The 25178-nt window shown below is 50.9% G+C and overlaps 1 long non-coding RNA gene across 3 annotated transcripts in view; it reads right to left on the bottom strand.

Annotated features, from left to right (window-relative positions):
- LOC106733743 (uncharacterized) overlaps positions 1-25114 on the bottom strand; it is a 78391-nt gene extending 53277 nt beyond the window's left edge. Inside the window, exons 1-4 of one of the 3 annotated variants that reach the window (XR_003547652.1) lie at positions 24938-25114; positions 23071-23170; positions 21268-21395; positions 18606-18650 (exon numbers count right to left, since the gene is read on the bottom strand). This is a non-coding gene — a long non-coding RNA (uncharacterized LOC106733743). Of the gene's footprint in view, positions 1-18605; positions 18651-21267; positions 21396-23070; positions 23171-24815 lie in introns of all 3 variants that reach the window. The other 2 variants (XR_001369661.2, XR_001369662.2) reach the window with 2 other exon arrangements.
- Positions 25115-25178: the final 64 nt, after the last annotated feature.

Consider the following 25178-nt stretch of genomic DNA (forward strand, 5'->3'; position numbering starts at 1 on the left):
CCGAAAACACATAGCAAGGGGTGATGTGCACAGAACTAGTAGCAGGGCAGCCATGACAGGAGCAGAAACAGCAAAGCAGATGGTCTAGAGAGGAGTGGGGTCTGCACTGCAAGGAAATCATGTAAACACACACATACACACACACACAAAAGGGACCAGAAGTTGGCATAATGGCTATGTCGCTGGACTCCCATGTAGTCAGCCACGGTTTGAGTCCCAGACTCGGTGGCTTAAATTCACGCTGGGCGCGTGTGTGTGCATGCCCGAGAACCCGAGAGGAGAATGGAGGAGAAGGGATTGCAGCGTGGCCATCCCCTCTGGGGGGGTGATTTCCCATTTTCTGTCTCTCTGTCTCTCGCTTTCTGGCAAGCGCATGCGCCCTATAGCAAAAACCTCTCCAAAACAAACAAACAAATAAAAAACAAGGTGTTGGGTCACCCCAAGCCTAATGTTAAGGGAATTTGATCCCAAATGACTGATTGTAGCTTGAGGTCCAAGTCTGGTGGCCTGAAAAACACACTGGGTGCGTGTGCATGCCCCACATCTCAGGAAGATGGAGAAACAGAGAAGAGACTGCAGCATCGGCTGCACCCTTTTGAAAGGTGCTTTCTCTGTCTGTCTCTCTGTCTCTCTCCGGCAAGCTCACATGCCCTGCAGCAATAACAATAATAATAAAAAGGGAAGTGCAAGGTGTGTACCAGTCGCAAGGGCAGAGAAGGGAGAGAAAGTCATTCCCGGCAGGACCGTGTAATACAAAGGGCTCTGGACTTGTTGTATAAAGGTGTGGCCTCCATTCACCAGTCACTGGCTTGGGAGAGTCACTCTACCTCCCTCACCTCCAACCTCACATCTGCTCGACCAGCCCTGAGCACCCGCTGTGAGCAAACACGTTACATACGTGGGAGGTGTGGTCCCCACTTTATGTTGGGTCATCGGAAGTCATGATGCGTTTTTCCATAAAAGAAACACGTCACGACTTTCCCGATGACCTAACGGATGAGGACTTGGAGGCTCAGAGGCAAAGGGAGCTGGAAGAGCTGCCACGGCCTGACCCATCCACACGCTGCACACTGCATAGCAAAACGGGAACTCGGCTCTGTCTGGCCACGGTCCCAGCCCTTTGCACTGTAAAATGCACCCTCTTCCATTCATCACAGAGGCGCGAGTTTAAAGGGCACGCGGCATGCAAACAGGAACACTGACAACTGTGAAGAGCTGGAGGTGTGAGGGATCCTCAAAGGGACCAGAAGTTGGCATAATGGCTATGTCGCTGGACTCCCATGTAGTCAGCCACGGTTTGAGTCCCAGACTCGGTGGCTTAAATTCACGCTGGGCGCGTGTGTGTGCATGCCCGAGAACCCGAGAGGAGAATGGAGGAGAAGGGATTGCAGCGTGGCCATCCCCTCTGGGGGGGTGATTTCCCATTTTCTGTCTCTCTGTCTCTCGCTTTCTGGCAAGCGCATGCGCCCTATAGCAAAAACCTCTCCAAAACAAACAAACAAATAAAAAACAAGGTGTTGGGTCACCCCAAGCCTAATGTTAAGGGAATTTGATCCCAAATGACTGATTGTAGCTTGAGGTCCAAGTCTGGTGGCCTGAAAAACACACTGGGTGCGTGTGCATGCCCCACATCTCAGGAAGATGGAGAAACAGAGAAGAGACTGCAGCATCGGCTGCACCCTTTTGAAAGGTGCTTTCTCTGTCTGTCTCTCTGTCTCTCTCCGGCAAGCTCACATGCCCTGCAGCAATAACAATAATAATAAAAAGGGAAGTGCAAGGTGTGTACCAGTCGCAAGGGCAGAGAAGGGAGAGAAAGTCATTCCCGGCAGGACCGTGTAATACAAAGGGCTCTGGACTTGTTGTATAAAGGTGTGGCCTCCATTCACCAGTCACTGGCTTGGGAGAGTCACTCTACCTCCCTCACCTCCAACCTCACATCTGCTCGACCAGCCCTGAGCACCCGCTGTGAGCAAACACGTTACATACGTGGGAGGTGTGGTCCCCACTTTATGTTGGGTCATCGGAAGTCATGATGCGTTTTTCCATAAAAGAAACACGTCACGACTTTCCCGATGACCTAACGGATGAGGACTTGGAGGCTCAGAGGCAAAGGGAGCTGGAAGAGCTGCCACGGCCTGACCCATCCACACGCTGCACACTGCATAGCAAAACGGGAACTCGGCTCTGTCTGGCCACGGTCCCAGCCCTTTGCACTGTAAAATGCACCCTCTTCCATTCATCACAGAGGCGCGAGTTTAAAGGGCACGCGGCATGCAAACAGGAACACTGACAACTGTGAAGAGCTGGAGGTGTGAGGGATCCTCGTCTACACAGCCGGGTGTCTAGGTGAGCCCACGATGAGACAGTGGAAAGCTGTGGTTGGGGACGCGCTCACCGCCAGTCAGTGACACCGCTCCCCAGAGCCCGGCGTAATAGCGAGTTCACGGCCGAACACAGCTTCGAAGGTGGGCTGGGCTGCACGAGCTCGGAGGTCCTGCTAAGTCAGTGTTTCCGAGAATCAGGGATTTTATCAAAGCAGTAAGAACATGTAGCCGTGCTGGATCCGACCTCGGAGAGAGCCGTGAAGCCCACAGATGCCTCCCTGCCCCCCGTTTATTCTTCCCTCTCACTTGCCGCCCTCTTGCAGCGCTCTCGAGGCCATCCTTAGGTTTCATGTGGCACAGAGGAAAGAGACTCATTAAGTGAATCCGGTCTGAGGGAGGGAAGGTCGTGTTTGACTGTTGGCTCCAGCGCGGAGGACTGTGTGATCTGGGGTGGGGGGTGTCGTTTAACCTCCCTGAACCCCAGACTGCTTGTCCGTAAGATGAGAAATCCTCGTTTCAGAGATGGCTGCAGAATTAACCGATGCGACACACAAAGCGGCTTGTGTGCAGTTTGAACTGCTTGTGAGCTAGTCCCCTTCGATCTTCTGGATACAGGGACTGCTAGCAGGGGTGATAATCCTCCAGGAGGTGTCTGCATATTTGAAAAATGACACCTAGAGAAGGCAATTGAGCAGGGAGTAATCGGCAGTGCAACGGCGGCGTTTTCCCCTGCAGTGAAGCGTCTGGGTGGAAGAGATAATTCCGGGTAGGCTGGGGAGGGGGGTGGACAGACAGGCTCCCAGTGTCTCCCAGTCCAGTCCGGAATAGATGCCGTTCCGTAGCAGTGCACTTAGATGACCAACCTGCGCGCAGCAAGATGAGACGGTCCCCTTACTTTGCTTGATTAAGTTTCAGTTACTAACGTGACCTTTTCCTGTATCAGAGGGGCTTCAGGAATGGTTGTGGCATGTAGACAATCAGGTCACCCTGGAAAATTGCTGCTCATGTGTTCAAGGAAGTCATTTCAGACACCCAGAGGTTCTGTGCCCAGAGATGGGCCATCTGTGATGACAGCGGAATGAGGATGGTCTAACAGACGTCCGTTTGAGCAGATGAGGTGTGTGGAGATGGGCCTCAGCCCTCCCCTCCTGGAAGCTAGTATCCAGGAAGACGTTTCCAGTCTGCACAAGCTGGGGTGTCTTGGGAGTCGAGCATCCTTAGTGTGCTGTGTTTGCTGCTCATCAGCTGGAACTGCTAAGGAGACTGCGACTTCCTTCGTGCAGCTGTAAGGTGCAGAGATCGTTGTCTGTTTTGTTAACTGCCATCTTTCCCACGTGGATCACAGTGCCAGGCGACAAAACTTGTGAAACAAATGAATTGTGGAGATAATGCTTACGAGGAGTAATTCTTCTGAGCCACTCTAGAAATGCCTTACTTGATTTCTGCCAGGGGGTACGAGTGCTCCCCAGAGAGAGAGAGAGAGGGAGCGAGGGAGAAAGCACCCCCAGTGTGGTGTGGTCACACCGCCAACCCATCTCCTCTCTCTCTCCATCTTGTTGGGGTTTGAGGCATGCATGCACAAGCGCCTGGTGTGTTTTTCGGGGCTGGGATTTGAACCATGGTTGGGATCTGGCTTCACTAACCACGAGGCTGTGGGGCAGGTTCGACCAATTCTTAGAAATGTAGTGGATGTGTATGACTTCCTTTTGTTTCCTAGGCTGAGGAATCCCGAAATGCCACGTTTTTGAATGTGTGACACAAAGGCTGCTGTCATGCCCACTGCCTTTCGCTAATAAACAATAAATAATCCCTTGGAAGTGTGTGCCCTTTATGGGTAATTGGAGAAATGTTTACTTTGGTGACGGGATGAGAAAGATGTGACCTTTTAACTTGTATTCAATTGGTGGGTGAGGAAACAAAAGGAAAAAATGATAAACTAGAGAAGACAATATTCTGGTAAGCTTTCCAAAAATGGAAAACCAATGCAGTTTAATCTAGTCCCAAAGCTTTGCAGGTTATAGCTCTTCCCCCCCGCCCCCCCCCACAAAACTGCTCCTTAGTTTAAAACAGAAAAAAATATTAAATGAGGTTTTCTTAGATATCAAATGGCACTTTCAAAATGCATTATTAAGGGATGAGGAATGAAAATCATGACTGAATGTCCTTTGAAAGCTATCTGCAATTTTAAGATTAGGCAACAAATTCCAGGGAGACCACATTTCATATTCAGTTGAAAACCAAAATTTGAAAAGAGGCCTGAATAGCTGAATGTACAGTTATGGTATCTATTTATCTACACAACCTACAGATGTTGTTTTGAAAAATAACAGAGATAGTTACTGTACATTTCTAAACAAAAAAGAGAGGGTGTTCGGCATTTAACAATAATAATTCAGCTGTCCAGATTTTTATTTTTTTTAGAGAAATTTTTGCTATAGGGCACGTACAGTTGCTGGAGACACACATAGAGCGAGAGAGAGAGAGAGAGGGAGAGAGAGAAATCGCCCCCAGGGGATAGCCACACCACAGTCCTTTCTCCTCTATTCTCCTCTAGGGACTTTGGGCATACACACACATGCATGAGTTTCAAGCTGCCGGGTCCAGGACTCAAACTGCAATCAACCATGTGGGAGTTCAGTGTCCCAACCACTATATGACGAGCTGACCCCTTTAGCTGTTCAGGTTTTTTCTACAAAGGTACCAGATCTGCATGGGGAAAGGGAGGAAAAGAAGGTTAAATAAAAACTGCTCAATTTGGGGGCCAGAGAGTGGTGCAGGAGTAACATACGGCGTGCTGTAAGTCACTCCCACGTGGGCAGATCCTGGTTCAAGTCTGAAGAAGTCCTGAGCATGTCCATGGCCTCTGAACACGCCCGTGACCCCTGAACATGCCCGTGACCGAGGGCCGGTTGAAGGCTAGGGTGGAGCACTGTTTGTCTCCCCTTCTCCTTTCTTGCTTATTCCAACTGTTTTGTATTTATTGCGTATGAACGATATTTTAGAAATCATTCTTTTACCTTGTAATAACTATTCAGGAACATGTACCTCCTTAACATTTTTTTCACTAGATAGGAAGTTAAAATGTCAGGTTGTGTAGCTCAATACCAGACCCCTGACCCATCTACTATGACTCTGTAGGTTCACACTGCTCTTAAAAACTGTGGATTCTGACTTCCTCCGGTGCCACCGGAGTGTCTGGGCAAGGTAGATCATGCCCACCGCGCGAGTGCCATGCCAGCGCCTTCCCACAGCTGGGACGAGACAGGGCCACCAGAGCCAAGAGAAGCACCCCCAAATAGCACCAGCCCTGGCGGCCAGGCCCAGAGGCTGGGTCCCAATTTGGAAGGACAGCATTCCACAACAGGGCCAGGTCCCCGTGGATGGCAACTGAACCAACAGGACGGCCCCAGGCACTGAACGCATGAGGAACAGGGCACAGGTCCCTGGGCTGCCTTGGGGGTGTGCAGTTGGATACTAGCACATTGGACGGAGAGTTAGAAACGAGGTGAGCGTGCCTAGAGAGCACAACTGTAGGTAAGAAGTTGTGCCGGCCTTCATTACCCCAAGGGCCCGCGGTAGACTCCTTCAGCAAGCAGTCCAAATACGCTGTTTTTGCTGTAATGAGAACGTAATCCCCTTTGGATAACAAAGATATGGTGCCCATGACTTGTATCCCACAGTGGACTAAGTGAAGCCCTGGTCCTTATTAAGAGGAAGGAGATGATCTAGTGTTACTGAAGTGGCTTTTTTCCCCTTGCCAGTAAGTTGTGCTTAGCAGTCAGGAATAGAACACGTGCCTCCCTTCCCCCACAGCCTTCTCAGTCCATCCAAAACAAATTGGAGTGAAACAACACCATCTGCTCGTTTCACACTCATGAAGAAGCACGTCAACTCCTTCTCAAGGTTAGGAAGTCCAAACTCCAAAAGACACTCTTCTAGTTATGGAGAGAGAGAGAAAAAAAAAAAAAAAAAAAACCCAGCCTCCTAGCCAGCCAGGAGCATGAGCGCGTGTTCTTGAGCTGGCATATATAGGTCAGCCAAGAACCAGGCCCCAGTCCTCTTTAAGTTAGGGAGGAGAGAAAAAAAAAAAAAAAAAAAAGCCGCCTGAAAGCAGGAGTCCCATAATCTTCGACGAATCCCACATTGCCTGACACTACAGCGTCGAGGGCGAGGGCGAGCATGCTGAGGGTTTCCTTTCGAGGGTGTCACGTGCAGTTCCACTTGGTAGCAGGAAGTCTTACTCCAACCGCCGGCCGCACGTCTGTCACCCCATGTCTCTGATTAAGACCAGAACACCCACGGCAGAGAAAGACCATTGTAATCACCGTAGTTCTCGCGTCCCGGGTAGAAAGGAGAGGAATCGGGTAGACAGGTAAGTTCGGCTCACTTTGAGAGCTCCATCTTGTTCCGAAATTTTTCCCTGTGTAGCAACTAATTGTTACTTTCTTAAAAAGTCACTTTAAAAAATCAAAATCCCTAAATTACACTCCACTATTCTCCCCAGAGATGAGGCACTGAGCGAGAGGACATTCAGCCATTTGATTCTCTCTCTGCTTACTTTACGCAGCCAAGTTCTGGGTTCAGGAGTAAAATAAGGGAGTTTTCTCACTGATTCTTGTAAGTGCCTCCTGAGATCAGAAGGCAGATTCTGGGCTTTGCCAACAAATCTTCACCACACAGTTATAACCAGCCACCCGTTACATAATGCCGCTCCCGAGAGGACCCTTGGTGCAATCTGGGGCTGGACTTGTCTTAGACCAGACGCTGCGATTCAAAGTCTGGGAAGACTCTTGTCCCCCGCTGCCTACAGCTCACCTCACCGGTATGTGTATTGGTAACTTGCGCTCTTCTTGGAGACAGATTAATGTAAAAAGATACACTGCGGCATGCCAGGTGCCACAAGCGTGTCCACAACGTAAAATTGTACCTTTTTATTCATAAATCTCTCCAGAGTTTTGAGATGTGAGGAACAAGACCACATTGACTCGGACTCATCCATCCATTCAACCATCTGTCAGGGTGTCCATCTGCCCAACAGACGTTACCCCGGTGCCCGCAGTGCCAGTCTTCAGAATCACTGAGGCACATACGGCACGGTGCCTGTCCTAGTGGTGGTGGCAGACCCACAGATCATAACATCACCATCAGTGAAACTGCAGAGCGGCAGCCGCCCAGGGCGGAGGGGTGGCCATCTGAGCACAGGCTTGTGGGGACATGGGCTTCTGCGCAGGACACACCTTCTGGAAGAGTTGCACTATGAAAGGGGGTCAAAATCGAGCAGGTGTGTGGTTCTAATCAGAGGGCACAGCCTGAGTGAGGCACAGACCATGAGAGAGCTGGGGTAGCCCAGGGCTGGGAGCCCGGTGATATGGCTGCAGTGTTTCGAGGGGCAGTAGTCAGAGAGGAGCCTGGAGCAGCGGATGCGGGCTAGGGGTGGTGAGCCCTAGAGAGGCCGCACATGACCTGTGGAAAGTGGGCATCGCGAGGGAGCCGTCGGGTGGGCATGCATTTAGAATCATCAAAGGAGTGCAGTGGCTGAAAGGAAAGCGAGCAGGACCAGCCGCCCAAGGGGACAAGCTGTCACTGCAGCCACACCGTGCTTTTTGAAGTTCTGACCCTGCTCCAGTCTTCGTATTCCTGACTGAGAAATGCCAACGTTAGCCCAGCGTTTTGCTTGCTCTTTGATAGGGTACCTATGCTCACCGGAGCAAGAAAGAGAGACGGAAAGTGAGAGATCATCCCCCGGGGGGATGGCCATGCCACAACGCCTTCTCCTCCATTCTGCCCTCAGGATTGGGGCACACATACATGTGCCTGGCATGAGTCTCAAGCTGCCTGGTCCAGGACTAGAACTAAGGTGTGGGAATCCAGCACCTTAACCACCACGCCACCTGCTGGCCCCCAGCCAAGTGTTTTTAATACTGTGGAGCTTTTGGAAAGGGATCACATCTTGACAGCAAACTGTTCCCGCACACTACTGAGTGTGCCTAGGCAAAGAGGCCTTGGGGCTCGGCTGCCCCAGGCCCCCCTGAGCTGGACACGTCTTGAGGAAATCAGTCGCTCGGCTTCATCCGTTACACATGGTGTGACCCTTGGGCAGGGGCACCTGGAGCCTGCCAGTGTTGTCAGATGGAGCAGCAACAGAAGGGCTCACCTGGAGTGCAGCTGACCAAGCCTCGGTCTCCTCACTCCCCCCGACTCTCTGCCTCTAACCCAACCACACGGCCTGTTGGAGCTGTGCTTTAGGAAAACTGCTCTCAGGGTAGAGAAAGATGTTTAGAAAGTCTAACAGCGAATCAAGGAAGCTGGGGATACTCGGGGCTGACTTCTAGAAGACAATCATGTTCCTTCATGTAATATCTTTGCTATCAAAGGCAGAAGAAGAAAAATGGCTGGCTGCTTCCTAGGTTACTTTCCATTGATTTGATTATTGCTCACAGTTGATGATGTATCGCTGCTCACCTGGCACGTGTGGACACAGGGATGTTTTTCTTTTCTTTCTTTTTATTTTGCCATAGGGCATGTGTGGTCACCAGAGAGAGAGAAAGTGACAGAGAGAGGAAAAGTGAGAAAGCACACCCCAGGGGAGATGGCCATGGTGCAACCCCTTTTCCTCCATTCTTTTCTTGGGACTTTGGGCGTGCACACACATCCAGCCCGTTCTTTAAGCCACCAGGTCTGGGACTAGAACAGCAGCGTTGACCATGTGAGATCCAGTGCCTTAACTGCCACACTACCTGCTGCCCCGACCCAGAAATGTTTGATAACCTGTGAAAGTAAACCAGTGAGTGAGTGATAAAATGAACAACAAAGAAAGTCCAGTTCTTGGTCCCATAACCATGACACGTACTGCTAAAAAAAAAAAAAAGTCCAATTCTTCTGAGCTATCAGTGAAGGGCTCTTCTCTTTCTTTTAGCACTTTTGTGTTGGCAAAAAGGGCTGTGCAATAATATTATTTGAATTTGCTACTTGGTTTATGAATAAGTAGCTTAAAATAAAATATCGACTTTCTTTAGTTTATTTGAGAGTCTTAGGTCCTTGATTAAAATAGCCTGTTGGGCCAGCTCTGTGGCCTCTAGTAAAGGAGCCGGATTCCACATGGTCAACCGTGGTTTGAATCCTGACTCCAGAACCCTGAAGAACACAATGGGTGTACATGTGCATGCCCAAACCCTAACAGGATGGAGACATGAGCAGGGATTGCAGCATGACCACCCCCACGGAAGCATGCTTTGTCACTGTCTCTCTGTCTCTCTCTAGCAAGTGCGTATACCCTCTGATCACGAAAAAATTAAGAAATTAAAGCAGTACGGAGCACAGTGAGCTTCAGGGTTACTTTTCCTCTCTGTGCCATAACACAGTTCTGGTAGATTCCACACTATAACCCATGGCACTATATTTGTTTTACAGTGATTAATAGAGCTAAACCAAAAGTTTCGAAGTAATCTGTCAAGTTGGCAGAAATGGTACAATTCGGGGCTGGCAGGTGGAGTGGTGCTTAAGGTGTTGGACTCCCACATGGCCGACTACGGTTCAAGTCTTGGACCTGGTGGCTTGCTGTCTCATTGTCCTTCTCTGTCTCTCTCTCTCTCTCTGGTCAAATGAAAGAATAATAATAATAAATAAAATTGAATAAAAATAATTGTTAAAAAATAAAAAGTAAATGGTGAAATGTGTTTGTTCTCGCCTCGTTCTGTCTTTGAAGTGCCACATCTAGGCTGAAGAAAAGAATGTCTGCAGTTGGTAATGGTACACTTCTGAGCTGTCCGGCTGGGACTGCCAGCACAGTAGCCAAACAGCAGTAATAATTTCTGGAAAGCATTTGTGCCGTTGACGGCTGGCCCATTACCAACTGCGCCAAACCCATCGAATAATTTCCTCCGGGTCTGAGAGAGGCTGTCAGGTAATCACAGCTCCTGGCCATGACTGACTTGGGCTAGATTTGTGTTCTACTTAGGAATTTCCATTTGGTTCTTCGCTTTGTGCTTGAATCAGGGCAAAGGTACATTTGGATTCTTAAAATTCATCCCATATTTCTTTTAATCAATATAAATCAAAAGCCGTCTCAGAAATGCCTCCTTGTCAATATGTCTGGCCAAGACAGAAGTAAATGTCATGTCTTCTGAGGCTTGCATTCTCTCAAGGAAGCACTAGTGAGACATATTTGTTGCTTCAATTAGTCTGATTTAGTGGCTCAGGCAGTGAGCGGGGGGCCTCTGGCACTCGGCAGGGTAATTTCATTTCTGAGCTGCTAGTCAGAGTCTAAAAACCGTCCAAAACGGTGATCCACGTCCTGGAAGCAGATGTACAGATCCGACATCCCGGCGGTGCAGCTGTCAGGGAAATGTGGCAGGCTTTGATATGGTCTCCATCCATCGGGGATGGGCGTCCCTCAGTGTCACCTGCCGGGGGACTCTGCTTCGACCATCAGCCCCTGAGAGTGCTGAGAAGCGACAGGACGGGTGCTCCTTGTGGAGAAACAGTTCCCTGAAGTGATCCTTTTACTTCTTGACCTGCCTTTAGCTGGCAAGTGCCTCTAGCCCCGCAGAGCATGCGCTAGGCGGGAGTCTGTCGTCTCAAAGGCTATTGACGTGTTCTCTTGCCCTCACTTCATCCAGATGCCATGAAGCGAATCTCGTGCTGCTCAGATTCATGCTCTGGATAAGTGGGCACGTTACTGGCGACATTGTTCCTGCGGGAGAAGTGTGGCTCCCATTATCTGGACGGGAGAGGAGAATGGGGCTGAGATAACCCTGACAGAACTCTCGTATTCTTCCCTTTCTTAATTCTCCACTGAACTCATCCAGCCGGCAGGACAGAGAAACAAGTATTTTTCACCTCTAGGAATTAGAGAACAATCTCACTGGTATCCCTGTTTCAAGAGTGACTCTAAGCCAGTTACAAAGCAATAAGTAAATAAGAGGAGGATCCATTGGATCAAGGCTGAGGCATAAAACCTGAGAGAACAGCTGGGCAACTGCAGGGGCAGGGATGCAGCCACACGCCGGGAACTCCAGACCCGGACGTGGGTGACGTGGAGAGAACAGCTGGGCAACTGCAGGGGCAGGGATGCAGCCGTACACCGGGAACTCGAGACCCGGACGTGGGGGACGTGGAGAGAACAGCTGGGCAACTGCAGGGGCAGGGATGCAGCCGTACACCGGGAACTCGAGACCCGGACGTGGGGGACGTGGAGAGAACAGCTGGGCAACTGCAGGGGCAGGGATGCAGCCGTACACCGGGAACTCGAGACCCGGACGTGGGGGACGTGGAGAGAACAGCTGGGCAACTGCAGGGGCAGGGATGCAGCCGTACACCGGGAACTCGAGACCCGGACGTGGGGGACGTGGAGAGAACAGCTGGGCAACTGCAGGGGCAGGGATGCAGCCGTACACCGGGAACTCGAGACCCGGACGTGGGGGACGTGGAGAGAACAGCTGGGCAACTGCAGGGGCAGGGATGCAGCCGTACACCGGGAACTCGAGACCCGGACGTGGGGGACGTGGAGAGAACAGCTGGGCAACTGCAGGGGCAGGGATGCAGCCGTACACCGGGAACTCGAGACCCGGACGTGGGGGACGTGGAGAGAACAGCTGGGCAACTGCAGGGGCAGGGATGCAGCCGTACACCGGGAACTCGAGACCCGGACGTGGGGGACGTGGAGAGAACAGCTGGGCAACTGCAGGGGCAGGGATGCAGCCGTACACCGGGAACTCGAGACCCGGACGTGGGGGACGTGGAGAGAACAGCTGGGCAACTGCAGGGGCAGGGATGCAGCCGTACACCGGGAACTCGAGACCCGGACGTGGGGGACGTGGAGAGAACAGCTGGGCAACTGCAGGGGCAGGGATGCAGCCGTACACCGGGAACTCGAGACCCGGACGTGGGGGACGTGGAGAGAACAGCTGGGCAACTGCAGGGGCAGGGATGCAGCCGTACACCGGGAACTCGAGACCCGGACGTGGGGGACGTGGAGAGAACAGCTGGGCAACTGCAGGGGCAGGGATGCAGCCGTACACCGGGAACTCGAGACCCGGACGTGGGGGACGTGGAGAGAACAGCTGGGCAACTGCAGGGGCAGGGATGCAGCCGTACACCGGGAACTCGAGACCCGGACGTGGGGGACGTGGAGAGAACAGCTGGGCAACTGCAGGGGCAGGGATGCAGCCGTACACCGGGAACTCGAGACCCGGACGTGGGGGACGTGGAGAGAACAGCTGGGCAACTGCAGGGGCAGGGATGCAGCCGTACACCGGGAACTCGAGACCCGGACGTGGGGGACGTGGAGAGAACAGCTGGGCAACTGCAGGGGCAGGGATGCAGCCGTACACCGGGAACTCGAGACCCGGACGTGGGGGACGTGGAGAGAACAGCTGGGCAACTGCAGGGGCAGGGATGCAGCCGTACACCGGGAACTCGAGACCCGGACGTGGGGGACGTGGAGAGAACAGCTGGGCAACTGCAGGGGCAGGGATGCAGCCGTACACCGGGAACTCGAGACCCGGACGTGGGGGACGTGGAGAGAACAGCTGGGCAACTGCAGGGGCAGGGATGCAGCCGTACACCGGGAACTCGAGACCCGGACGTGGGGGACGTGGAGAGAACAGCTGGGCAACTGCAGGGGCAGGGATGCAGCCGTACACCGGGAACTCGAGACCCGGACGTGGGGGACGTGGAGAGAACAGCTGGGCAACTGCAGGGGCAGGGATGCAGCCGTACACCGGGAACTCGAGACCCGGACGTGGGGGACGTGGAGAGAACAGCTGGGCAACTGCAGGGGCAGGGATGCAGCCGTACACCGGGAACTCGAGACCCGGACGTGGGGGACGTGGAGAGAACAGCTGGGCAACTGCAGGGGCAGGGATGCAGCCGTACACCGGGAACTCGAGACCCGGACGTGGGGGACGTGGAGAGAACAGCTGGGCAACTGCAGGGGCAGGGATGCAGCCGTACACCGGGAACTCGAGACCCGGACGTGGGGGACGTGGAGAGAACAGCTGGGCAACTGCAGGGGCAGGGATGCAGCCGTACACCGGGAACTCGAGACCCGGACGTGGGGGACGTGGAGAGAACAGCTGGGCAACTGCAGGGGCAGGGATGCAGCCGTACACCGGGAACTCGAGACCCGGACGTGGGGGACGTGGAGAGAACAGCTGGGCAACTGCAGGGGCAGGGATGCAGCCGTACACCGGGAACTCGAGACCCGGACGTGGGTGACGTGGAGAGAACAGCTGGGCAACTACAGGGACAGGGATGTAGCCACACGCCGGGAACTCGAGACCCAGACGTGGGTGACGTGGAGAGAACAGCTGGGCAACTGCAGGGGCAGGGATGCAGCTGTACACCGGGAACTCGAGACCCGGACGTGGGTGACGTGGAGAGAACAGCTGGGCAACTGCAGGGGCAGGGATGCAGCCGTACACCGGGAACTCGAGACCCGGATGTGGGTGATGTCCAAATGCCATCTTCATCATCGCTGCTGTGATTATGTATCAGCTTTATTCTCTTTTGCTAGACACTAGTTTTCTCCACATGTTAAAAAAAACAAATGACCTCGGGTAGTTCCTGGCTTTTTCAGTTTAACTTTAAACTACCAGTCTCACTCTGTCAGGACTCTAAGTCTCAGCGTCTCTGTGAGCACAGCTGCAGTCAGGTGCCCGCACATGAACCCGTCCCATACACTTGGTGGACTGGAGTGACGGGATGGGCCAAGTTGGGGTCGAGTGACCATACAAGCCCAGTCCCCATGGCCAGGAGATGGGGGTTGGACTGCATAACATGCTCACCCCAGCACTGCCCAGTGCTTGGAAGTGAGGGCTATAGGACAGGTGTGTACTGCACCCTGCTGAATCAGAGGGAAAGTGCACAGACTGAGGCCAGGCTGGCCAGACCCGTAGTCCAGTAATTAAGGGAGCCAAATCACACATGGCCAGCCGTGGTTCGAATCTTGGCCCTGGAGGCTTGAAAAGCACTCTGGGTACGCAAGTGTGTGCGCCCCAAATCCTGAAAGGATGACAGAAAAGCAATCATAGCCTGACCATATCCCAGGCAGGGGGTTGCTTCCCACTCACACATGCACACTGTGGCGAACACACGTGCCCTCTGGCCAGGCAGCAGAGGTGCAACTGGGGCCAGTGGGATGGATCTCGAGTTCACATCCAGCCGGGACCTCCCTGAGTGTGCTGGGGGTGTGCATGTGTCCGAGACCCAGGCCAGCTGAGGCTGCGGGTGGGCCGTGCTGCGAAGGCCCAGTTGGGCTGTCTCTCACAAATAAGTAAATATGGAAAAATAGAGAAGGGAACAAATTTTAAAATCAAAGGACAAATTAGGCACAAATACACTTAAAGTCAAGTTTAAGGCCAAAGCCATCATTTGTGAAAGAGAGCGATTTTATTTTGATGCGCAATATATTTCAAAATAAAAACATGTTATGGGTAATAAATCCTATAACATCAAGGAATAGTGTATCTAAAAGAGAGTAGAAACTGTTTAGCAATAGAAGATAGAACAAATTGTGTATCTATAAAACCAAAGAGATTTCATTATAAAGCTACTGGAATTGATATACGAGCACTCAGTACAATGGCAGGGTGGGATAAATACATGAAAATCAATAGCCAGCCTGTATAATAGCAATAACATATTAAAAACGTGATGAAGAAGGAAACCCCACCACTAATAGCATCAAAAAATGAAGTAATGAGGGGAGGAGGGCAAAAGGAGTGCTTCATCACAGGGGCATAAAGTTCATGCACTCTTGGCTATGACAAGCACAAGTGCACACACACGCACACACACACGCAGGGGACTCACAGGGTTCATGGGAAACGGGGTCAAAGTACATGTTCATCTGGTAGGAAAAAAAAATGCGGAAGTCTATGCACAGTTTCTTCATAATGCACATTTTCCTGGATGTTTTGATGACCCCATGGACATGTTAAAGACGAGAATAACAAGCAGAAATTAGTCTGGCCAGACATTAGACGGTCTTACACTTGAATAGCTAAACGGTATGATACTGATGTAAAAATAGGCAAATGAACAAGATAAATAATCTTGAAACAGATCCTGGTGCTGTGAAAGTTAACGTGTGATGAGTGAAACCGCGCAGCCCGCCATATGGGGAAAGGGTTCGGCAGTGTCCGGCCCGGAGGTCACGGGCAGAGCACAGCACATGGCACAGCTGAGTTGGCCAGAGTCGGGTGAAGCTACTGGCAGCAAATGCCATGAAAGCTCTCCTTTTTTCTTTCTTTCTCTTTCTTTCTTTTTTTCTCTTTCTTTCTTTTTTTCTTTTTCTTCCTTTCTTTCTTTCTTTTTTTTTTTTTGAGAGATATTTGTTATAGGTACGTGCGCTTGCCAGAGACAGAGACAGAAAGTGAGAAATCACCCCCCAGGGGGGATAGCCACACCACAGTCCCTTCTCCTTGGGGTTTGGGGCATGCATGCACATGTGCCAGCTTGAGGTTCTTTGGTTTGTTGGTTTGTTTGTTTTTAGAGAGAGATTTTTGCGATAGGGCGCATGTGCTTGCTGGAGAGAGACAGAGTGACAGAGAGACAGAAGACAAGAAATCACCCCCCGGGGGGATGGCCATGCCACAATCCCTTCTCCTCTTGGGATTCGGGGTACGCATGCACATGCGCCAGCACGAGTTTTTTTTAGAAACAGATTTTTGCTATAGGGCGTGTGTGCTTGCTGAAGAGAGAGTGAGAGTCAGAGGTGAGAAATCACTCTCTAGGAGTAGTAGCCATGCCACAATCCCTTCTCTCCTCCATTCTCCTCTCAGGGTTTTGGACACACATGCACACATGCCTGGCGTGAGTTTTAAACCACCGGGTCCAGGACCCTTGAACCGCAGTCGATCATATGGGAGACCAGTGAAGTAACCACTATGCCATCAACTGGTTCCGTCTTTCTCTTTTTTAAAAGAAAATTGCCACAGGGTACATGTGCTCACCAGAGCAAAACAGAGGGACAGTGACAGAAAGCACCTTCCAGCCGGGCACAGTTATACTGCAATCCCGCCTCCGTTTCTCCTTCCATTAGGGACTGTGGGTACGCACACAGGTGCCAGCGTTTCCCCAAGCCTCCATGTCCAGGACTCAAACAGCATGCTTGGCCATGTGGGGTCTGGCACCTTTAGCCATCATGCCATGGAGCAGCCCGGAAGCTCCTCTGTGGCCAAGTTTATGAGACAGTAGACACACTCAGCAGTCCCATCGCAAAGGGGCAAGACGACCGGCACAGCCCTTTGGAGTGTAGTTAGAACATATCAAGGACATGAAAGGGACTCAGACTCAGACTTAGAGATCTTTCTCTCTGAACTGTAAATCATCCTAGTAAAATTTGCGGAGAACTGAAATGCACCACACACCACCTACCCTTCGCTGCCTTGTGTCAACCACGTTACGTAAAATAGCCATCCTGTCATCCTCTAACCCCCTTTCAACCACGTTACGTGAAATAGCCATCCTGTCACCCTCTGACCCCCTTTCAACCACGTTACGCGAAAGAGCCATCCTGTCATCCTCTAACCCCCTTTCCCGGTTTTCTTTTTAGGTTTTTGCCATAGGGCACATGCGCTCACAGACAGAGAGAAAGGGAAAATGGGAGATCATCTCTCAGGGGTATGGCCACATCGCAACTTCTTTTTCTCCAGTCTCCTCTCAGGGCTTTGGGCAAGCTCCCACACACGCCCAGCATGATTATCAAGCTGCTAGGTTTGGGACTCAAACGGCAGTTGGCCATGTGGGAGACCAACGCCTTAACCACCACACCTGCTGGTCCCTCACTCGACTTCTTTTATTACCACTAGAAAGTAAACCCATGAGGATAGGCTTGCTCTGCCCACAGTCATCTTCCTAGGCATTATAAGGTAATGGTTCAGTTTATTTTAGTGTATTTAGGTCAGTCTGGGTTTAAGAATGTGAACATCTATAAGGTTGGTTGTCCATAGAGCCACTGTACACTGAACAAAGATCCAGTCTGTTTTGCTTACTTTGTCACCCAACTCACTACCACCCCTAAGTTCTGTTTCTCCGCCCAAATGTTAAAGGTGAAGGATGACTTCTCAGAAATACAGAAGTCTGGGGCTCACTCCTGGGAATTTCTAACTCCTGGGACTTTGTGTTTTAGGTGTAGTCCTGGGGTGGGTCGATGTCTGGGGAAGCCTGGGTTCAGGTGCAGGGAGCGTCCCTCCTGGAGCAGCATCCTGGACTCCTGCTGGGGGAGTCGCTCTTGCATCTTCCCTGGCCACTCCCCGCAGTGCAGGCCCTGCCACTGCAGTCTGTGGCTGCCAACATGAGGGAGCTGCAGGGAAGCCCGAGCCCTAGTGTGAGTGGCCAACACCTCCACTTACTGCTCCTCAACATCAAAGGCTTCATTGGTTGGGCCTGGGCTCCTCCCAGTCCTCAGTCCTTGCTGAGACCCATGGCTGAGCATCAGGACCAGTGGCAGCCCCTCATCCCGGCAGCCGACACCCCACAGGCCCCTTTCATAGTGTTCTGTGCCTCCTCCCCCCTGACGAGAGCTCTTCAAGCCAAATCTCCTCCCAACATCTTCTCGGTTTCCCTGGACGCCTCCCTCCCCGGTATTAAAGGGTCCACTCCATTTCCTGGGGTTCTGTGCAGATGCTCCCTCTACCTGTCACTGGATTTGCAGTCGGAGGCTGGAGGCACCTCCCTTGCCAGACTCATTTGTCCAACTCTGGAGTGGCCAGCAGGTGGTGTTAATATTTACCTGCCCGGCTGACCTCGTGCCACTTCCTCACCACTTCACTTACATTCTTGGGCAAAACCAACCAACCAACCAAGCAAAACAAGCAATCAGACTGACCTGAGACTCGTGGCTCTTTGTCTGTCTGGGCTGCTGTAATGGAAGACCACACCGGGTGGCTTGTGAGTAACACAAGTGTCCTTCTCATAGTTCTGGAGGCTGGGGGTCCAAGATGAAGGGGCCAGCAGACTCGGCCTCTTGTGAAGGCCTATTCTTCACGGATGACAGCCCCTCCCGTGTCCTCCCATGGTGGAGGGACAAGGCCCATCCTGGGGTCTCTTTTGTGAGGGCCCTAGTCCCATGAACTCATCACGACCAAAGGCCTACCTCCTAATACCATCGCCATGGTCATTATTTGTCAACAAGTGAATTGGGGAGACACAGATATTCAGACCATACCCTGGCACCAGTGTTTTTGTTCTTGTTTTGTTTTCGCTTCTGGCACATCATGGCTGACGTGAGCCACCCCTCAGGTATCTTAAGTGCGAAATGAAAGTGATTATACTCACTGTTGCCACCATGTTGGTCTCGCTGTCCTGCATGCTTTCCTTGGCCTGCGGAGGACAATCTTTTACCGCACTGCCCCCCACTCTGCTCCCTTCTCTCTCCCTCCACCCCCTGCAGCACCGGGAGGGGGTCGTGCAAGCATGAACAGGGCAGAGGCAGGCTGTACAGGATGGCATTCTCGCTGATGCCCCCGCGGGAGGGCCTACAGAGCACCGGCTCTATTTTTCATTCCCCAGCTTGTGCTAAGGCTGAGGGCGCCTCCTGCTTGGGAGTCTTTTAGCTCAGGATGGCCCAGCAAAGCTAAAGAAAGGGACCCAAACACAAGCCGCCCTTCTACAGGGACACAAGCTGAGGAAGAATGAGATTCTGGAGGGTTTTCTGTACCCAGTTAAGCTCCCTAGTGCTGGAGAGCAGAGAGCGGCAGGGAGGGGAGGGAAATCTCAGAATAAAGAGCCTGGTTGTCCTCAGGTAATCTTTTTATGGCCACCTCAAATCCTGTGTGAAAAGCAGGTTGGGGTGAGTGTGCACGTGTGTGTGTGTGTGTCTGTGTGTGTCATATACATGTGCAGTGAAGCAGCTAGACAGAGTCAAGGCCAAGCAGCAAAAAGGAAAGCCCTATCATTTCCGAAACATACAAACAATGAACCCAAAAGAAATGCACCAAACACTGCGACCTAAAAGTTCCTGGGCTTCCTTGGGTCTTCTGAAAGAGAAACCGTCAATATTTCAGCCTCACACACACAACCTGTCTGTACGTCCCTACTGCTGCTTCGCACAGAGTGTATTTCCTCTCCCATCTTCCTGGAGCGCCAGTTCCTGGACACTCATTTTCTCCTACTCACTCTGCTCTTTCCGGGCTTACCTCCTCCCCGCATCTGGCCTAAGCTACATGCTCCGACCCTGCAGTAACTGCCTTCAATTCCTCTGACTCCCTCGGTCCTTAGAAACCCCCAACTGGGGGTCAATCCCACCATCTTCCTTCTCTGTTGCTACCATGAGTGCTGGATGGAAAAAAAAACACAAACATATCGCCACCAATTTCAGCTGGACCCATAGAACGCTGATGAAATGCCAGCAGGTAGCATACTGGGACATTTACCCCTCTGCTTAAACACCCCAGCCCTCCCCTCCCCTCTCCGTCTTCCTCACAAATGACCTCACTGCCTACTTCATCAAGGACCTCAAGACCTGCGAGGGTAAATGGGGCACCCTCCCACCTACAAACTATCTGCGTGCACCCATCTTTGGCTCCTCTATTCCTGGCTCCTCCCATCAAGCAAATCCCTTGACCTGATATCTAATTTTCTTTCCACAGTTAAAAAAAAAAATCTTTATATTGACACCAAATATTTATTTTTAGGCAAATAAGTATAAAGCATCAGGCACAAGGCTGGAGAATAGGGAAGAGTGATGGGCTTGACTGGCTCCCCTTCCCCGTGGTACTGCATGTACCTCCTTGTCGAGGGCCAGTGGGAGCTGCTCTAGTGCTACTGCTCAGTCCCTGAGTGGTTAGGGTGAGCGCCTAAACCAGGCTGCCAATCTGTCTGCTCACTGCGGGATTTATAACCAGATGGTCAGAAATAGAAGCTCATGGGGCAACTTGGAAGTTGGGGGTAGCCATTTACCACCCTGGGACGAGGACACGGGGACACGGGGACATGGGAGAGAGGCATTCTGCCCCAAGGTAAAGTTAAGGCAGATTCAGAGAGAAGTGCAGAGACAAGGCTCTCTAAAAGGGAAGTTTGTGGGTTCTGTGAGATCTCCGGTTCCATTCCTGAGGCTCAGTTGCATCTTCTTCTTTTAAGTTTGTTCATATCTTTTTGTGAGTGAGTGAGAGGGTGGAGGGGAGGGGCACACAGAGACAGGCACCCCCCACAGGGTCCTCATGGCCCCGTCCACCCACAAGCCCCAGCTGCCCAGATCACAGGCCGGTGCATGCCTGGTGTGCTCAGGGAGTTCCCAGGACCTTTCCTACGTGGATCCAGTCACATTACTGGTGTGCCACCATCTGCCCGGATGCATCTTTGTCTTAAGATGCCTGGGTCCTTCTAATAAAATTTTCTTTCTCCTAAAATAGTGTTTTGTGTGGGTTTTTGTGACTTGTAACCAAAAAGCAAGTTTTCCCTTTTCTGTTCAGAGATAGGCTCTCGCCATGTTACTCAGGCTTGCCTCCTGCCTCCATCTCTGGAGGAGCCAGGATGACAGGTCCGTGCCTTCGCACTCGGCAATCCTGTCATTCTTACCGGAAGGCGCCACTGTCTTGTTTTGCAATTGCTGCCTTTGGGGATGCAACTGGGTGTCCTTTGAGAATAGGACTTTAGGGGACTAGGGAGCCAATGTCAGGATGTTGCCTATTGTCTCCAATTTTCATTAAGATGGCACAGGAACTTGACATGTTTAAATACAGCCACGAGCTTCCTGGAAACCACTGGGCCAGGGTGTAACTCTGTTCTGTGAAGCCTTTTTGCCCTTTGCCAGTTGCCAGAGAGCACAGAGGTCAGATAATCACGGGCCTTGCTGAATTACAGCTGCCAAATTATCCACTGCACTCTCTCTAAAGCTATCAATTAGCCCAACTCTCTCGATCTTCAACACGTCCCTCTCCATAGCCTCCTTACATCAACATGTAATCCCTCCCCCCCGGCCAAATCATTCTGGACCTACCGACTCCTCCTCTGAATCCAGGTACGCTTCTCCAAGACGTTTTCCACACTCAGCGAAAGGTGTAACCACGATGACCTTCTCTGCTGAAACAGCATCTGCTAAGGCTGTCCTTGACACCTACCGTGTCCCTACATCCAACGAATGACAGTGTTTAGGTCTTACATCAACACCACCACACCACCAACCACATCTGGAACTCTTTTTGGTTTCTGGGATGTTTCTGGTTTTCTTTTTACATGTCTGCTTGTCTCTTTGTGAGTTTCCCTTTTTGTTGTACGCCTTCACATGATAATGCTCCTCTGTTTGGTCCTAGTCCTTAGCTCTCAGTCCAGGTTCTATCCTAGTTCTGAAGTCCTTTGCTCCATCCCTAAAATCTCCTGGGGCAAGCTCTTGGCATTACCGTATATACCTCAATATTGAGTTGTCGGAAAAGTCGTGACGTGTTTTTTCTATGCCAAAATCCATCGTGAATTTTCTGATAACCTAATAAAAGATAGTAACCCTTCCTGAGAAGCGGGAGATCACCTCATACTGTGCCCTTACAAAGTCTTTTATATAGGATGCTCTCAATTGTCTTGAACAACACCTGCTCTGTTAGGGAACTATACATTAGCATGAAATACTCTCAATCGATGCTCATACAGAAGCCACCTAACAGCACTGGTAAGAAAGGAGACAAATTTAACACAGATTTGGAAATTAGTATGGGTGCTGGGTGTCCTTGTAAACAAGCCTTTAAAAGTCACTACAAAAGGCAAGATGGCACACGACTACGATTACAGGAAGAGGTGGTACGATTAGGTACTTGGAATAAAATTCCCAGTGACAGCATCTTAGACACAGGTGGCAATGACATAGGCAGCAATGAAAATGACGTGTGCTATGTCAGAGACTCAAGATCTGATCTTGATGATAAAGACTCTGAGAAGCATTTCTAGAACTTTATTTTAAAGTTATATTTTATATAATATGTCATTTAAAGTATATAAGTATAATTAAATCAATACATTTAGTATTACAAGTGGAGCCCTGATCATTTCCTCAGTATCTCTATAAGTGTATGTGTGTGTGTGTATATGTATATATATATGTATATATATATTTAAGTTGGCTACAATGTTTTATTGGAAGGGTGTGGGGTCTTTTAATCAGAAAAATAGAGGCTTACCTGCTATTCAGAAGTACCTCATATTGGGGTAAATACGGTACAGACTGATCAATTCCCCCCACCCCCAGCCTATCTCCTCACTGAACCCCAGATCCAAATAGCAGACAGCTTATCGGTATTCCTGCTCACATCATGCCCCCTAGGTATCTCAAATTCAACTCGTCCAAACTTGAACTCCCTTGCCTCCCATCTGCTCCTCCTCGGTCCTCTCCTGAAAGCCACTACCCTCGTCCAGTTGCCTAGGCTGAAACCTGAGTCACTCCATCTCCTCGCTCTCCTGCACACCACCCATTTTTCCTAGCTAGCTCCTGGATCTCTTTCCTATCTGTTTTCTTCTCTTAATCCCCTCTGCTTTACTCTAGACCACTCTCATCTCCTCTCCAGCCTACTGTCACAAAATCAGAACTGGTTTTCTGGGTCTTGTCTCTTTCCAACCTATACTCCAAGCAGCAGCCAGAGTGGTTCTCCTATTGATAAAATGCAAATCCCAGCTCAATACTCCCTGCAGGTGTGGCCCACTACCTACCTTCAGGTCTCTATTTAGAGACCAGGGCTTTCTGGAGCCCTCACCCCCCACACAAGGCAATCGGTTTAGCCGCTCTTACAGTTTTCCCACACTCCTTATCTTCCCTTACCATAACAGTCTTTGCACTTCTTTGTTATCGTTGTTTATCTTTTCCGCCGTCCGGGAACTTCGTCCATCTGGCTGGCCATTCCCTCAACACAGGGCAGGGCCTGCAACACAGTCAGGGCTTTATAAACATCACGATTGCGCCGACCCTCCTGTGATCTCGGCATCCCACACCATGCCCGGTAAAAACAGGGCCTCAACCATACGTGTTGAATAAATAGACTGCTACTAAAGATATGGGATTAAGCACATGTATATGGGGCAGGCTTTGGCCTTAAGGAGTACACATCCTTCTTAATTAGGCTTAGTCAGAGATGGTTTCCTAGAACAGGTGGCTTTTGAAAGAGAAAGAGAGAAAATAAAAATGGTGAACTAGTGAGATGTGAAGGGCAAATGGAAACGTGTCAACTGCACAAGAGGAGCACGCCCTGAAGACACGGACAACCCCTCATAGAAATCTCTGACCAGGCAGTGCTCCCTCCCGGGGTTTTCTAGTCAGGGGCCAGTTCTGCTCTTCTATCTTGGATCCTGGGATCCAGCCAGAGAATCAGCTGCAGAATCTCATTACTGCCAGCAATTAAACACTGGACTGTGCCGCTTTGTTAATGTTGAAAAAATAAACCCATTTATGACAGAGATACGATGTACCAAGTTTTATACGCATGGGCTTCCCTTTTTCACTTGATGTTTTATATCGAAATACATTTAGCATAAATGTGCCAAGGATATTTGGTCTAGCCAGGTTGGGCCTGCACTGCCATAACTTAAAGGCACACACACAACAGGAGCTCTGTTTGCTTCGCTCTGACGTGTCTGTGCACCAGGCCCTGAACGTGGGCCTCATAGTCTAACGTGACTCTGAAGAGGAAAGTATGAATTTCACCAGTGAGCTTAGAATCTCTTCATAAATGAATACACTACATATACGCAGGCTGACGGGCCCTGGGGAGCGTAGACTGAGGACTTGTTGAAACTCTCGTGGGGAGAATCAGGACAAATGCAATCCTCAGAGGACCTTTTCGGAGTCACGCTTTACTAACCGGACTCCAAAGGTGACTTTTAGAGGGACTGTGGACAACGTCGGTGACACTGGCACAGAGAAAAGCGTCTGAGTTCAAGTGAGTGCCGGCTTATTCCACTCACTCTTGGACTGATTTAAAATCTCTACCTTTGACTGGGGCCCCACTGATGAGCGGTTCTTTACGTGGGTTTGATTAACATGGTGACTTAATCACATCAGCAATAGCTGAGAGAGCCACCCTTTTCAAGAGGAAGTGCTTTACACTCGCATATAACCCTGATATGCACAGCAGGCTGAGAATGAGCCAGTTCACAGAAGTGATTTGTGAACATCAGTCTAGTTTATTAGCTCCGACTCACCTGTTTCTCAAAGCGGGGAGACAAACCTAAGCTTTCTTCTAGGAGTCAGACGACATACTCTATAGTTTTAATATTAATCAATTCTCCAGACTTAGAAAAAAAAATCTGAAAATTAACATTGGCCAGGCAATTCATAGTTTCCGAAGAGTTTTTCTCATTAATTATCTCGAAAACTGAATAGTGATGTGATTATTAAAGGTTAATTAGGCAAATGCCCGGGAAGTAATTGGGAGGTAATCTATTTCTAATTGAACAGGTCAATCACCGGTATTTAGGAAATATTTTTGCTGGCTAACAACTCAAACCCAAACAAAAAGGTATTTAGACGGGTCTCCCAGTGGAAAACAATAAGCGTGTGTTTGCTCTAACCCGGTCGTTGGGAAGAGCTGGGGTGAGGTTCCTCATCTGGCCGCGTTCAGAGAATTCCGAGCGGCTCCTTCGCGGCGTCGCTGCTTCCTTTGGCACGCCGAGATAAAACGTGAAGAAAATACCTGGAGAAAGTGACTGGGAAGGCACAGGGGGGTGGCGGGCACATAGCCGTTTTCCAGTGGGCGCGCACTGCTCACTGCCTAGAAGCGCGAACGGGACCCGGGAAGCGCGGCGCCCGGGGCACAAAGGCACGCGCCGGCCGGCCTGGCCGCACTCCGAGGCCCGGCGCTGCCCGACGACTCCAGGCGGTTTCGAATTCGGTTCCGCCTGCCTCGGGTCGGGGGGGGGGCCGCGGCCCCGCCG

This window comes from Tupaia chinensis, unplaced genomic scaffold, assembly GCF_000334495.1.
Source record: "Tupaia chinensis unplaced genomic scaffold, TupChi_1.0 Scaffold144682_1, whole genome shotgun sequence".
NCBI lineage: Eukaryota > Metazoa > Chordata > Mammalia > Scandentia > Tupaiidae > Tupaia > Tupaia belangeri.